Consider the following 16,930-nt stretch of genomic DNA (forward strand, 5'->3'; position numbering starts at 1 on the left):
TGTTTGTGTGCGTGTGTTTGTCTCCGTTCAGCTCGCGGGGATAAGAATACGGCGGAAGCAAGAAGGCCCTTCTTGTCTTAAGAGGCGACCAAAGGGTAGGAATCGAGAGGTGGAGAGTGTGTTTGTGTGTGTGTGTACGTGTGGGTGTGTGTGTATGTGTGTGTGTTTGTGTGTGTGTCTGCGTGTGTATGTGTGGGTTAGTGCGTGTGCGTGTGTGTTGTGTGTGTGTGGGTGTGTTTTAGTGCGAGTGCGTGTGTGTTGGCGTGCGTGTGTGTGTGCGTGTGTGTTTGCGTGTGTGTGTGTACGTATGGGTGTGGGCGTGTGTGTATGTGTGTGTGTGTGTGTGTGTGTGTGTTTTGTGTGTTTCTGTGTGTTTGTGTTTGTGTGTGTTTATTTGTGTGTGTGTGTGTGTGTGTGTTTGGGTGTGTGTGTGTGTGAATGTGTGTTTGTGTGCGTGTGTGTGTTGTGGTTTGTGTGTGTGTGTGTGTGGTGTGTGTGTGCGTGTGTGTTTGTGCGTGTGTTTGTGCTTGTGTGTGTGTGCGTGAGTGTGTGTGCGTGTGGGTTTGTGCGTGTGTGTGTGCATGTGTGTTTGTGTGCGTGTGTGTGTGGGTGTGTTTGTGGGGTGTGTGTGTGCTTGTGTGTGTGTGCGTGTGTGTGTACGAGGGTGTGTTAGTGCGTGTATGTTGTGTGTGCGTAGGTGTGTGTTAGTGCGTGTGTGTGTGGGCGAGCGTGTGTGCGCGTGTGGTTGCGTTTGTGTATGTGCGTCTGTGTTGTGTGTGCGTGGGTGTGTTTTAGTGCGTGTGTATGTGCGTGTGTTTGTCTCCGTTCAGCTCGCGGAGATAAGAATACGGCGGAAGCAAGAAGGCCCTTCTTGTCTTAAGAGGCGACCAAAGGGTAGGAATCGAGAGGTGGAGAGTGTGTTTGTGTGCCTGTGTGTGTGTATGGGTGTGAGTTTGTGTGTGTGTGCGTGTGTGTGCGCGTGTATGTGTGCGTGCGTGGGTGTGTTAGTTCGTGTGTTGTGTGTGCCTGGGTGTGTGTTAGTGCGTGTGCGTGTGTGTGTGGGCGTGTGTGTGTGTTTGTGTGTGAGTGTGGGTGTTTGTGTATCTTTGTGTGTGTGTGTGTGTGTTTGTGTGTGCATGTGTGTTTGTGTGTATGGGTGTGTGTGTGTTTGTATGTTTGTGTGTGTGTGTGTGTGTTTGTGTGAGTGTTTGTGTGTGTGTGCATGTGTGTTTGTTTGCGTGTGTGTGTGGGTGTGTATGGGTGTGAGTGTGTCTGTGTGTGTTGTGTGTGGGCGTGTGTGTGCGTTTGTGTGTTGCGTGTGTGTGCGTGGGGGTGTGTTAGTGCATGTACGTCTGTGTTGTGTGTGCGTGGGTGTGTGTTAGTGCGTGTGCGTGTGTGTGTGGGCGTTCGTGTGTGTGTGTCTGCGTGTGTGTGTGTACATGTGGGTGTGTGTGTATGTGTGTGTGTGTTTGTGTGCGTGTGTTTGTGTGTGCTTGTGAATGTATGTTTGTGTGTGTGTGTGTTTTGGTGTGTGTGTGTGGTGTGTGTGTGTGCGCGTGGGTGTGTGTGTGTTTGTGTGTGAGTGTGGGTGTGTGTGTATCTTTGTGTGTGTGTGTGTGTTTGTGTGTGTGTGGTGTGTGTGAGTGCGTGTGTGTGCGTGTGTGTGTTTGTGTGTATATGTGTTTGTGTGTGAGTGTGTGTCTGTGTTGTGTATGCCTGGGTGTGTGTTAGTGCATGTGCGTGTGTGTGTGTGGGCGTTCGTGTATGTGTGTGTGTGGGTGTGTGTGTGTTTGTGTGTGTGTGTTTGTGAGTGTGTGTGTTTGTTTGTGTGTATGTGTGTGTTTGTGTGTGTGTGCATGGGTGTTTTTGTGCGTGTGTGTGTATGGGTGTGTGTGTGTGTGTTGTGTGTGCGCGTGTGTCTTTGCGTGTGTGTGTGCGTGTGTGTGTGCGTGTGTGTGTGTGTGTTTGTGTGTGTGTATGTTTTGTGTGCGTGTCTGTGTGTATGGTTGTGTGTGTGTGTTTGTGCTTGTGTGTGTGTGTGCGTGTGTGCGTGTGTAACGGGATTTAATTAAGCATCAGATTTAAGTAATCTTTTTAATAACGTGACACACATTTGCCAAAATATATTATTTGTTTACGACATTGAAAATATCGGTGTAACTGGAACGCGCTCTGACCTAGTGAAATTTGCAATGTAATCAAAAGCTTATTAAATAATGTGTACAGATTAAACAAGTAAAAACAATAATATATCAACAAGCGCACGTAAGGTAAATAGCTGGAAATCACGGGATTATTGGTATTATTATCATTATTGTTAAGAATGAAGGATCAAGAGAACGGTGGGTGTGTGTGTGTGTGGGGTGTGTGTGTGTGTGCGTGGGTGTGTGTTAGTGCGTGTGTGTTGTGTGTGCGTGGGTGTGTGTTAGTGCGTGTGCGTGTGTGTGGGCGTTCGTGTGTGTGTGCGTGTGTATGTTTGCGTGTGGTTGTGTGGGTGTTTGTGTGTTTGTGTGTGTGCATGTGTGTTTGTGTGCGTGTGTATGTGTGTGTCTGTGTTTGTTTGTGTCTGTGTGTGTGTGTGTGTGTGTGTGTGTGTGTGTGTTAGTGCGTGTGCGTGTGTGTTGTGTGTGCGTGGGTGTGTCTTAGTGCGTGTGTGTGTGTGTGTTTGGGCGTGCGTGTGTATGTGTGCGTGTGTGTGTGCGTGTGGGTGTGTGCGTGTGTGTGTGCTTGTGGGTGTGTGCGTGTTTGTGCGTGTGTGTGCGTGTGTATGTGCGTGTGTTTGTCTCCGTTCAGCTCGCGGAGATAAGAATACGGCGGAAGCAAGAAGGCCCTTCTTGTCTTAAGAGGCGACCAAAGGGTAGGAATCGAGAGGTGGAGAGTGTGTTTGTGTGTGCGTGTGTGTGTATGTGTGTGTGTGTTTGTGTGTGTGTGTGTGTCTGCGTGTGTATGTGTGCGTGGGTGTGTGTTAGTGCGTGTGTGTGTGCGTGCGTGTGTGTGTGCGTGTGGGTGCGTTTGTGTATGTGCGTCTGTGTTGTGTGTGCGTGGGTGTGTGTGCGTGTGTTTGTGCATGTGTGTTTGTGTGCATGTGTGTGTGTGTGTGTTTGTGTGTATGTGTGTGTTTGTGCGTGTGTGATTGCATGTGTGTTTGTGTGCCTGTGTGTGTGTATGGGTGTGTGTGTGTGTTGTGTGTGTGTGTGCGTGTGTTTGTGCGTATGTGTTTGTGCGTGTGTGTGTGCGTGGGTGTGAGTTAGTGCGTGTGCGTGTGCGTTTCTGTGTGAGGGTGTGTGTTTGTGCGTGTGTTTGTGCGTGTGAGTGTGCGTGAGTGTGCGTGCGTGTGGGTTTGTGCGTGTGTATGTGCATGTGTGTTTGTGTGCGTGTGTGTGGGTATGGGTGTGTGTGTGTGTGTGGTGTGTTTGTGTGTTTGCGTGGGTGTGTTAGTGCGTGTGTGTTGTGTGTGCGTGTGTGTGTTAGTGCGTGTTTGTGTGTGCGTGTGTGCGTGAGTGTGTGTGCGTGTGTGTGTGCATGTGTGTTTGTGTGCGTGTGTGGGTGTGTGTGTGTGGGGTGTGTGTGTGCTTGTGTGTGTGTGCGTGTGTGTGTGCGTGGGTGTGTGTTAGTGCGTGTGTGTTGTGTGTGCGTGGGTGTGTGTTAGTGCGTGTGAGTGTGTGTGGGCGTTCGTGTGTGTGTGCGTGTGTATGTTTGCGTGTGGTTGTGTGGGTGTTTGTGTGTGCCTGCGTGTGTGTGCGTGTGTATGTGTGTGTCTGTGTTTGTTTGTGTCTGTGTGGTTGTGTGTGTGTGCGTGTGTGTTAGTGCGTGTGCGTGTGTGTTGTGTGTGCGTGGGTGTGTCTTAGTGCGTGTGTGTGTGTGTGTTTGGGCGTGCGTGTGTATGTGTGCGTGTGTGTGCGTGTGGGTGTGTGCGTGTGTGTGTGCTTGTTGGTGTGTGCGTGTTTGTGTGCGTGTGTGTGCGTGTGTATGTGCGTGTGTTTGTCTCGGTTCAGCTCGCGGAGTTAAGAATACGGCGGAAGCAATAAGGTCCTTCTTGTCTTAAGAGGCGACCAAAGGGTAGGAATCGAGAGGTGGAGAGTGTGTTTGTGTGTGTGTGTGTGTACGTGTGGGTGTGTTTTAGTGCGAGTGCGTGTGTGTTGGCGTGCGTGTGTGTACGTGTGTGTGTGCGTGTCTGTTTGCGTGTTTGTGTACGTATGTGTGTGTATATGTGTGTGTGTGTTTTTGTGTGTTTCTGTATGTTTGTGTTTGTGTATGTGTTTGTGTGTGTGTTTGTGTGTGTGTGTGTGTGAATGTGTGTTTGTGTCCGTGTGTGTGTGTGTGTTGTGGTTTGTGTGTGTGTGTGTGTGTGTGTGTGCGCGTATGTGTGTGTTAGTGCGTGTGTGTGTTTGTCGGCGTACGTGTGTGTGTGCGTGTGGCAGCGTGTGTGTATGTGCGTGTGTGTGAGTGCGTGTGAGTTGTGGGGTGTGTTTGTGCCTGTGTGTTGTGTGTGCGTGGGTGTATATTAGTGCGTGTGTGTGTGGGCGTGCGTGGGTGTGTGCGTGTGTGTGTGCGTCTGTGTGTATGTGTGTGTCTCCGTTCGGCTTGCGGAGATAAGAATAAGGCGAAGGCAAGAAGGCCCTTCTTGTCGTATGAGGCGACGAATGGGTAGGAATCGAGAGGTGAAGTGTGTATTTGTGTGTGTGTGCGTGTGTGTGTGTACGTGTGGGTGTGGGTGTGTGTAGGTGTGTGTGCGTGTGTGTGCCTGTGTGTCTGTGTGCGTGTGTGTGTGTGCGTATGTGTGTGTGTGTGGGTATGTGTGTGTCTCCGTTATGGTCGCAGAGATAAGAATACGGCGGAGGCATGAAGGCCCTCCCTGTAGTAAGAGGCGACTGTTGTTTGTGTGCCTGTGTGTGTGTATGGGTGTGAGTTTGTGTGTGTGTGCGTGTATGTGTGTGGGCGTGTGTGTGTGCGTGGGTGTGTTAGTTCGTGTGCATGTGTGTTGTGTGTGCCTGGGTGTGTGATAGTGCGTGTGCGTGTGTGTTGTGTGTGCGTGTGTGTGTGTGTTAGTGCGTGTTTGTGTGCGCCTGTGTATGTGCGTGTGTGTTTGTGCGTGTGTCTGTGCGTGTGTGTGTGCGTGTGTGTGTGTGTTTGGGTGTGTGTATGTGCGTGTGTGTGTGTGTGTGTGTGTGTTGGCGTGTGGTTGTGTGGGTGTTTGTGTGTGTCCATGTGTGTTTGTGTGCGTGTGTGTCTGTGTTTGTTTGTGTCTGTGTGCGTGTGCGTGTGTGTTGTGTGTGCGTGGGTGTGTGTTAGTGCGTGTGTGTGTGTGGGAGTGCGTGTGTATGTGTGTGTTTGTGTGTGTGTGTGTGCATATGTGTTTGTGTGCGTGTGTGTGTATGGGTGTGTGTGTGTGTTGTGTCTGTGCGTGTGTCTGTGCGTGTGTGTGTGCGTGTGTGTGTGTGTGTGTGTTTGTGTGTGTGTTTGTGTGTGTGTGTGTGCGTGTGTGTGTTTGCGTGTGGTTGTGTGGGTGTTTGTGTGTTTGTGTGTGTGCATGTGTGTTTGTGTGCGTGTGTGTCTGTGTTTGTTTGTGTCTGTGTGCGTGTGCGTGTGTGTTATGTGTGCCTGGGTGTGTGTTAGTGCGTGTGTGTGTGTGGGAGTGCGTGTGTATGTGTGCGTGTGTGTGTGCGTGCGGGTGTGTGCGTGTGTGTGCTTGTGGGTCTGTGCGTGTTTCTGTGCGTGTGTATGTGCGTGTGTTTGTCTCCGTTCAGCTCGCGGAGATAAGAATACGGCGGAAGCAAGAAGGCTCTTCTTGTCTTAAGAGGCAACCAAAGGGTAGGAATCGAGAGGTGGAGAGTGTGTTTGTGTGTGTGTGTACGTGTGGGTTTGTGTGTGTTTGTGTGTGGGTGTGTGTCTGGGTGTGTATGTGTGCGTGGGTGTGGGTTAGTGCGTGTGCGTTTGTGTTGTGTGTGTGTGGGTGTGTGTTAGTGCGAGTGCGTGTGTGTGTGCGTGTGTGCGTGGGTGTGTGTTAGAGCGTTTGTGTGTTAGTGCGTGTTTGTGTGTGCGTGTGTATGTGCGTGTGTGTTTGTGAGTGTGTGTGTGCGTGAGTGTGTGTGCGTGTGTGTGTGTGCATGTGTGTTTGTGTGCGTGTGTGTGTGTGGGTGTGTGTGTGGGGTGTGTGTGTGTGCTTGTGTGTGTGTGTGCGTGTGTGTGCGTGGGTGTGTGTTAGTGCGTGTGTGTTGTGTGTGCGTGGGTGTGTGTTAGTGCGTGCGTGTGTGTGCGTGCGAGTGTGTGTGCGTGTGGGTGCGTTTGTGTATGTGCGTCTGTGTTGTGTGTGCGTGGGTTTGTGTGCGTGTGTTTGTGCATGTGTGTTTGTGTGCATGTGTGTGTGTGTGTTTGTGTGTATGTGTGTGTGTGTGTGTGTTTGTGTGTATGTGTGTGTTTGTGCGTGTGTGATTGCATGTGTTTGTGTGCGTGTGTGTGTATGGGTGTGTGTGTGTGTGTTGTGTGTGTGTGTGTGCGTGTGTTTGTGCGTATGTGTGTGTGCGTGTGCGTGTGCGTGTGTGTGTGAGTTCCTGTGTGTGAGTGTGTGTGTTTGTGCGTGTGTTTGTGCGTGTGTGTGTGCGTGAGTGTGCGTTCGTGTGGGTTTGTGCGTGTTTATGTGCATGTGTGTTTGTGTGCGTGAGTGTGGGTGTGGGTGTGTGTGTGTGTGGTGTGTGTTTGCGTATGTGTGTGCGTGTGTGGGCATGTGTGTGTGCGTGGGTGTGTGTTAGTGCGTGTGTGTTGTGTGTGCTTGTGTGTGTGTTAGTGCGTGTTTGTGTGTGCGTGTGTGTGTGCGTGTGTATGTGCGTGTGTGTTTGTGAGTGTGTGTGTGCGTGAGTGTGTGTGCGTGTGTGTGCATGTGTGTTTGTGTGCGTGTGTGTGTGTGTGGGTGTGTGTGTGTGTGTGTGGGTGTGTGTGTGTGCCCTTGTGTGTGTGCGTATGTGTGTGCGTGGGTGTGTGTTAGTGCGTGTGTGTTGTGTGTGCGTGCGGGTGTTGTAACAGATTTATTTTAACCCTAGGATTGTTAGTGTAATTTGGATATATATTAAGTAAATTTGTACCTGTTATGTGATTTATTTAACATTGTTACATAATAAAGTATATGAAATTTCTAAGTGTAGATATTGTATAGTTCCTTATAGGTAGTGAAATGTCTTTCTGAGAGTTTTTTTTTCATTTTTACTTTAACTGTCAGCCCAAAAGATTTGACCACTTTGCTACCTCATTCGGTTAAGGGTACTGGCTGTAACTATATTTCTATCGACCATCATGACAAAGTTGTTGTGTTAGCGTCCACTTGTTGAAAACTTTGCTAAAAAGGTTATTTATTATTAGTTATTTTTGTTTCTTATTTTGGGTATAACTGGGGTTCTCTATGTGGTTTTTACTCCAGTTTTAAGTAACCGTGGGGCTATTGTGTGTACATACCTGTGTGTCTCTTGATAGTCCAAAATCAGCCCGCTTTAGTCTGACAGGTACTATAACTTGTTAGGGTGTTTATATGGAAAGCATAAAACCTCTTAGAGAAATCCTCTAAAATATTTTAGCTTGATAAATGCTATAATTTATTAGGAAGTTTGATTCCTTAAGATAATATTCTCTAAAACATATTAATAATAATTAGAACAGACTGTATGTAGTTGTTTGATTCATACCTGTTTAGAGTGTTTAGTAGAAATGTATTTAACATGCATTTATCTTGTTTTGCTAAGTAGTAATCTTTTATTTTGGTTGTTAACATCTGGTGGTTTGCAATAGAACCTTTCTTGTAAGGTATTACACAGGACTGAGAATGTCGAGTTTACCCATTCTCATCAGTAGAATTACGATTAAACACTATTTTCTATCACTTTTGTAATTGATTAAAGTCCTTTCATCATTCATAATAAATAATAAAATATGTTTGGTTATCAGTTCTCCTTTCTTCTGTTTTGATTTTTCGTATATCTCAGGTATTGGGCTATTAGACTGTAGTTCAGGAGACGTCCGCTGTGTCGTTTCACGAGCGGTGTGTTGTGTGATGTCAGTATGGGATAGGTTGGAACTTACGTGTTTCATGGTTAGGTAGATGTTTCTACCATAACTAGTGTTTCTAATGCCGTGGTTGGTGACATCAAGGATGTTATGTTTTGCTTTCTACTCGTTTTATAAGTACGGATGACAACTTAGTTTTGTCGCTCTGTCAAGTGTACAGAATAGTTGGAACAGTTGAATGGCGAGTGGTGTGTTTTGCTCTTTACTCGTCGTACGAGTACGAATGACAACTTAGTTTTGTCGCTCCGATTAGCGTGAGGAATTGTTAGAGCATGTGAAAGACACTGTACTCAGTCTATTTGGTGATTTGATTTATGACGTCATCCGGCCGTTCGGGGCTATCACTTCAATGGTCGATGTGTTTTGGTAGTTCTATTGTGTCCCAAGGATTTGACAGTTTCCGGGGTCCGTCGTTTGGACTCCTCACTTCTGATTTTGACGTTAAAATGTCTGCATGATTAACAGGTGTGAGTGACGAATTTTAATTTAATATATGGTAATTTGAAACCATCACGGATTGTGGGGATTAAGAAGTTCGTCTATTATTATTTAAGAATCCTCTGATAGTTGTATTTTTGGAGTTTCGCAAGATTTTGATGGAAATTTGGTATTTGTGATGTATCATGCTTTTTAACCTGTTAAGGGAGTTTTAACCCTGTGGTCACAGCATTTTGGAGGAAGTATACAGGCTGCTTAGCTTGTTGGAATATTATTGAAACGTCGATTAATTTTGGAAACGCTCTCAAATTGAGGTAAATGAGATTATTTTACATTTCTGTTTTAAAGCATTTCTAGATCTATTTATTTTTGTATATTAACTTTCTATTACAGAAAAGGGGTAAGGGAGATTTAGATCTGTAATTTTCAGTAATTCAGCTTCACTGTAACATAATATTTTGTTCATTTTCACAGTTCAGAAACTTTGTGTCTTTTTAGTTAATCATTTTTTTTTTGTACCTAAGAATATCAGTTCTAACTAGTTTTTGGAAAGTATTGGGAAGGGATCTGAAGGTTCACTTCATGTACTAATACTTGATGGTATTTTTAGGGCAGTTTTCAGTATCTGGAGATTTCTGCGTCTGGATCTTTAGTATTTGGGGTTTTATTTTACAATCCAGACCACCAATTCCTGGTTTTGTATGGATTTGAGACTGTACAGCTTGGGTTCGTATGTAGAAGTCTGTAGCAGTTTGATTTTGCTTTATTCAAAAATGATTTTGGTGAAGTTTATGGAAGCACTTTTCCATGTATCTTTTCCCTTGGAGTTACACATCCAGTGTTAGGATGGTAGAAGGAAGCGGAGGAGACTTGATAAGTTTTTAGTTTTATTTAACTGACTTTTTAACTTACATTTAACTTTTGCGGCTTTGAATTATTGATTAATAAAATTCTTGATGCAAATTTTCATTTAAATCTATTAACTAAGTAATAATTTTTCACTTTAAAGTTGATTAAACATTTTGTAAATGCCTATGTACAATATTTGGGCATACTTTTAAACTTAAAGCAGCTTTGCTGTAGTGTTGTAACTTAATTTACCCATCTGTTGTTCGCCTTGGATCCAATGCCTATAACTTGAGGTATTTCCCTGAAGTAAAGTTTTATTCATCTGCTAAAATGGCAGATTGTTATACATAGGTATACTTTCATTTTCTACTATTTTTATGTGATTAAATAATTAATAACATTACTTAAAATTTTATGTCTGGGGGAGAAATTTATTAAAGGGAGACTATTAAAATAGTCTGGGGGAGAAATAGTACAAAAGTTGTTTCGAATAGTAAAGGGGATTAAGGTTGTAATTTGTAACTTGATTATAATTTTAAAATTAGTACTGCGGTCTAAATTTTATCCGACGTGTAAACATATGTTTTTGACATTTACTTTTCATATTGAAACCAAGTGTGGTTCTTCGCACATTTTTTTTTAATAAACGAATGTAAGTTAAGGTTGTCTCTTTATTTCCTACTTTTGTCAGATGTAGGTTAGGGAAAGAAACTTTATGGCTCAGATAAATCTGACTGGCGCCTAACAATTAAGTTTTACATTTTTAACATCCCAGATTTGAGATATACTCACTCCCGTCTCCACTTGAGTGAACCGGAGCTACAACGGTTGACATCTGGGACAACCGAAACTTAATAAACCTAAATTGAAGGTTATATTTTTGGCGCCCAACGTGGGGCATTCATTTTTTTTTGCACAACTTATGAGTAGACTCAGTATTTTTTTTGCTAAATTCCTAGTATCTTTAATTGAAGTTAATAGATTATTGATATTTATGGTGTCATTTAATTCGTTAAAATTTTGTTTTTTTTTAGTGGAAAAAGACAACCTTCAGCTCACAGTATTGCACATAATTTTGTGGGGGAAGCTAGTTCTTTTTATTTCTTGCTTAAAATTGGTAAATCAAAAACATTTTAACGTTTATTATTTGGATGTTTATTATCGAATCGTTTTATGCAGAATAGTGAGATATAACTTGTGAGTTAGAGTTTGAGTTATATTTGTGAGTTATATTTGTAAGATATATTGGTGAGTTATTGAGTTGGTGAGTTAGTGATACTTTTGTGGTGTCATTTTTGAATAAAGTTTATATATACCGATTGTGACAAGTGTTAGTGAATTTTTACAGGATGGCTCGGAAGATGACTACGAACCGTCTTGACAAAGACGAATTGCAGTATGAGTTGACCATACGAGGTATTAGTATTGGGAATTGTGAGGAAATGAGACACAGGTTGTCTGCGGCACTTCAATTAGAACAAAATGGAGATAGCTTACATTATCCTGAATATCCTTACACTTTTGTAGAAGATGAGGATGCTATAAAGAAGAAGTTGCCGGATACGATGAAAATATTAAATGACTTGACTGGTAATAGGAATTCTGGTGAGGCCAAGAAAATGCAGACTAAACTAGCTTTTATATTGAATAGGCTAGATCGAATGAATCCAACCGATGCTGGAGAACAGCAAAGGAAAGCGGATCTAACAGCTACTACCTTATCAGTTTTTAGTAAATTCAATGCAAAATTGGATAATATTGATGCTTCTACTAGACCAGTACCTGTTTCACTCGTACACTTGCAAGGTCAACTTACAGCTCAACCTTTCAGTCCACCCGCGAGTTCTTCTATGGTTGAGGATTCTGTTTCTCAAGCTGCATTTAAGATGGTGCCACCTTATAAATGGAACATAAAGAAATTTTCTGGAGATGAGTAGATAGATAGGGTTCCTTCTGGAGCGGAAGTGACGTCACACGTCGATCGTCAAGCGTACGTATCCTCATGGGTCAAGGCAACGCCCCCCTCGTGACGTAGGAACGTGCCTAGGGTCTCGAGGCCACGCCCCTCGACCAATGGTGACGTAGGAACGTACCTCGTGTCTCTAGACCACGCCCCTCGGCCAATGGTGGCGTAGGAACGTCCCCCCATGTCTTGCTGACCAATGGTGGACGTCCTCGTGACGTCGGAACGTGTCGTCGACCAATGGCAGCATAGCAGCGTCAGTGGTGGGAATAGCAACACCCCCAGCGACCAATGACAGCTCAGAATTTGAATAAACATCATAGAAATGGCGGTATAGCGATGAGGGACCAATGGTGACATAGTAACGCCCTCCTCGTGACGTCGGAACGTGTCGTCGACCAATGACAGCATAGCAGCGTCAGTAGTGGGAATATCAGGCCAATGGTGGCATAGTAACGCCCTCCTCGTGACGTCGGAACGTGTCGTCGACCAATGACAGCATAGCAGCGTCAGTGGTGGGAATAGCAGGCCAATGGTGGCATAGTAACGCCCTCCTCGTGACGTCGGAACGTGTCGTCGACCAATGACAGCATAGCAGCGTCAGTGGTGGGAATAGCAGGCCAATGGTGGCATAGGAACGTCCCCCAATGTCTTGCTGACCAATGGAGGACGTCCTCGTGACGTCGGAACGTGTCGTCAACCAATGACAGCATAGCAGCGTCAGTGGTGGGAATAGCAGGCCAATGGTGGCATAGGAACGTCCCCCAATGTCTTGCTGACCAATGGTGGACGTCCTCGTGACGTCGGAACGTGTCGTTGACCAATGGCAGCATAGCAGCGTCAGTGGTGGGAATAGCAACACCCCCAGCGACCAATGACAGCTTAGAATTTGAATAAACAACATAGAAATGGCGGTATAGCGATGAGGGACCAATGGTGACATAGTAACACCCTCCTCGTGACGTTAGAACGTTTTCCTCGACCAATGATGCCACAGAAACGTGTCCTCGACCAATGGCGGACATCCTCGTGACGTTGGAGGCCAATGGTGTGCATCAACGGCCAATGAGAAAGACGTGCATCGACTAATGGTGGAGTCGTACCACAATATTAACGAAAAGACGCCACCAGTCCCCCCCCATTCCCCGAAAAGACGCCCCCAGTCCCCCCATTCCTCCCGAAAAGACGCCCCCCCCCAATAATAACGAAGCTACACGTCCAACGTAACCAATGAGAACGATGTTCAATCGCTGGTCGGTGACTGCGTTCTATGAATTGACAAAGAGAAGAAGACGAATGACAGACAAAGAGAGCAATTTTTCCTCGTATTTTTTTGTAATTAAAACCTACAACCATTAGCGTAAAACTTCTAAATTTTTTCAATTTATATTTTACGAGTTACCTCGTATATATTTTATCGATTACCATAATAACAAAAATTCGTTTATTTTTCAATTTATACTTTACATGATCAGTTGAAATCTTTATAAAATAGATCTTGCTACTGAGAATAATGACATCATCGGATACGCCGGCTATTAAAAATGTCTCACGCGATCACGATATATAGCCGGAAACACGTGCACATTCCAATTCCATTATTTAATGTGAGATAAAATATATTCGCATGGAGGCAGGAAGCAGGTGCACAATCCGGTCTAGTTAATAATTAAGCCCGGCATGTGATGCATAAATGAATAGTCTTACGAAATATTGCGCAACATAGTTTTAGCGTGGGAGAGGCAGTTAGATAAAGAGCAGATGCACTACATATCGTCAGTTCAATTCTGATCATCCTTCAGACAAGTTGTGTGTTTTGTGCAGCGTCAGCAATTATACAAAGTACCGTTCGGAGAAGTTCTGTGTTTGTGAAGTGCCGGCAATTATATATACAAAAGTAAGTTTTATAATACTTAACCTTTTTTATATCATTTAGAATTCATCATTATCTTTACTAATTTCCAATTCTTAATAATTTTTCTGATTTAAACATTTTATTCAAATTACTTGGTTATATTCTCCGTTCTAAAAAAAAAAATGTTTGTAAATAGTGCGGTATTTGTAATTTTTTGTTTCTATGAAAGTTTTGTTAGTTAAAACTATTTCATTGTTAAATTAAAAAATATACATATTATAATAGATAGAATTTTTGTAAAATAATATTGCTAGTCAAAGATATTTCACTGTTAAATTAAGAAACTGCTAGTCAAAGATATGTTACTGTTAAATTAAGAAAATACATATTGTTGCAGATGGACCTAAAAAAGATTAATGCATCCTCTCTGCTTACAGAGAAGAAAATCAAGACAATTAGAAAGCTGAACAGCCTACCCGTAGGAGTACCGCAGAAGATAATTGCGGCAAGAGAAGTCGATACGAAATTTGGGAAATCCATCCTTATTGAATTAGAAAAGGAGGTGACGTTCTTGCCGCAAAGGGTGGTTGAACTCTACAGGCCGCATTTGGAACATTTCAGCGAGGGAAAGTACAGCTTGGTGTTCCGAGGAAACGTTGCCACTGGAAAGGTGCAGCCAGCCGCCTCGTTTGAAATAATAGAAAATTAGAGGATTAAGAAAATATTGGTGAGTTTTTCATTTATTGATTTATTGCTTTTTACTTAATCATGAGTAACATTGGTGATCTTAGTAGTGACATTGTACAACATTTAATTCAAGCGCGTGATGTTTTGTTTCGAAATTATACACCGCGAGAAGCGAATATTTGGTTAAATCACATTAAAAGGCATTTGACTTTGTTTACTAAAGCGATTCGGTGTGGGGACTTGGAATTAGCTAAATTACGGCAACTACAGACAAACGCGGGGCATTTAAAGACAATTAAATCGGAAATTCAAAATTTCGGTCTTCGCGTGGGTGGTGGAATTACTAAACATCGTCGGGTTAAATGGGAAGATGTAAATTCCGCATTCAAGAGTAGAATCAGAACAGGTATAATTATTAATCTAGGACACAAAGATTTAATGCAATTTTTCGGGGATTGTTTTAAGTTATTTAGAATTCGAATTAAAAACATTTTAAAAAAATTAAATATGATAAAATGTAATATGACATTATGTGGAGAATTTATTAGAAAATCAAATCAAGGAGGTGATATTAACCAATTTAAATATTTTAATACCAAAAACGAAGCCATAGACGCAGGAACGGACTTGGTTTTATGGTTTCACACAAACATAGTCGATAAATTAATGTCTAAGCTATCGGAATTTGAAGAAACGGGATCAGGGTGGGCTTTGAAAAAAATAGTTTCTTTAGAAGTCAATATAAATAAATATGAAGTGGGAAATGGAGCTACGTCGTTCATTAGACTACCAGAACAAATCCAAAAGAAGCACGCATGTATTAATATCAAAAACGATGATGAAGCATGCTTTTTTTGGAGCATAGTTTCAGCGATTTATCCAGCTAAATGCAGTTCAGATCGTACATCTTCATATCCACATTATGCGACTGTCTTAAATATCGATGGGCTAGAGACACCTATGACTATAAAGGGTATTTCAAAATTTGAAAAGTTAAATAATATTTCTGTAAACGTGTACGGGTTAGAAATGAATGTTGCTAAAGAGAGAACATTTTACGTAACAACGCCGGTAAGGCTATGCAAAACCAAATTAACTAAACATGTAAATTTATTGATTGTACAAGATAAATATTTTCCAAAATTGAATGACTACGAAGCACCTATGGCTCACGATGAATCTGTAGAAATTAAGTATCATTATTGCATGATTAAAGATATGTCTCGACTTATGTCCAGGCAGTTAAGTAAGAAACGTAATAAAAAATTTTTATGTGATAGGTGTTTGAATTATTTTAGTAGTTTTGATAGATTAAATGATCATGCAAAATACTGTGAGAAAATTAATGAATGTAAAGTTTCTTTTCCATCATATCAGAATGTTAAATTTAAAAATCATATTTATAAACAAACAACTCCTTTTGTAGTCTATGCCGATTTTGAGTCAATGTTGAACAAAGTTAAAAATAGTCCATTAAAATGCAAAACAATTAAGTATCAGCAGCATAAAGCCTTTAGTGCAGGTTATTACGTAAAATGCTCTTACGATGAATCTCTATCGTTTTACCGAAGTTACGCAGGTGAAGATTGCATGGAGTGGTTTGCCAAGGAAATGACGTTGTTGGCGGCATTCGTGCAAGGAAAAATTAAAGATATTGTACCTATGAATGTCACACCCAGTTTTAATGCATCTAATTGTCACATTTGCGAAAAAACGTTTTCAGATAAGGATGTAATTGTTCGTGATCATGACCATTTTACCGGAGATTTTCGAGGATTCGCACACCAAGTGTGTAACTTAAATTTCAAAAAACTTTTCGTTGTCCCAATTTTTTTTCATAATCTTAGCGGTTACGATTCGCATATGATGATTAGAGATCTTGCGAAAAATGGTAGTATCAGCTTACTACCAATAAATAAGGAAAAGTATATTTCATTTACAATATACGATTCTGAGGTCAGTATTAAGTTGAGGTTCGTTGATTCACTGAGATTTTTAAATTCATCATTGGACAAGTTGGCTGCCACATTGCAACCTGAGGATTTAAGATATTTAGCTAGCGAATTTCCAAATACCACTCCCGAACAAATGGAATTATTGAAACGAAAAGGCATATTCCCGTACGAATATATTGAGTCTTTCAATAAATTGAATGAAACGCAACTACCATCAATTGATAAATTTTACAGCTCATTATCGGGTGAACACATCTCCAAAAATATGTATCATCATGCTCAGAATGTTTGGCAGTCATTCGGTATTAAAAATATTTTGGAATATAGTATGTTGTACATGAAAACTGATATTATGTTACTGACTTGCATTTTTGAAAATTTTCGACAAAAATGTCGAAGTACATACAGTCTTGATCCTGCATGGTACTATACCATGCCTGGATTTTCTTGGGATGCAATGCTTAAATATACTGGATGTAAACTTGAACTGCTGAATGATATCGATAAAATCATGTTTATTGAGAAAGCTATCCGAGGTGGTATAAGTCAAGTAAGTAATCGGTATTCTGAGGCAAATAACAAATACATGCATAATTATGATCCATCAAAGCCTAGTAAATATGTGCTATATTTAGATGTCAACAATTTGTATGGTTGGGCAATGTCTCAATTCTTACCATATGGGGGTTTCGAGTGGGTCGATACCAATATTGATGTCTTGTCTATTCCTGACGATGGAGATACAGGATATATACTACAAGTGGATTTGGAATACCCAGAACACTTGCATGACTTACATCGAGATTTACCGTTTTGTTGCGAACATCGTGTGCCACCAAGAAGTAAGCTTCCAAAACTTATGACCACCTTGTACCATAAAAAAGAGTACACTTTGCATTATCGCAATCTAAAACAAGCTCTGAATGCAGGACTCAAACTAACAAAAATCCATAAAGTGTTGAAATTCAAACAGAGCGCTTGGCTTAAGCCATATATCGATTGTCGTCAGATCTGCCACGTAGACAGCGTGAAACTGACCAATACGCATCCAGATCTGCGCATTTCTCACCCTTCGGCCTTCTGATTGGTCCCTGACTTTATCCTATTTTCTGATTGGTGAGTTAACGGTCA

Source organism: Diabrotica undecimpunctata, chromosome 5 (assembly GCF_040954645.1).
Source record: "Diabrotica undecimpunctata isolate CICGRU chromosome 5, icDiaUnde3, whole genome shotgun sequence".
In the NCBI taxonomy this organism is placed as follows: domain Eukaryota; kingdom Metazoa; phylum Arthropoda; class Insecta; order Coleoptera; family Chrysomelidae; genus Diabrotica; species Diabrotica undecimpunctata.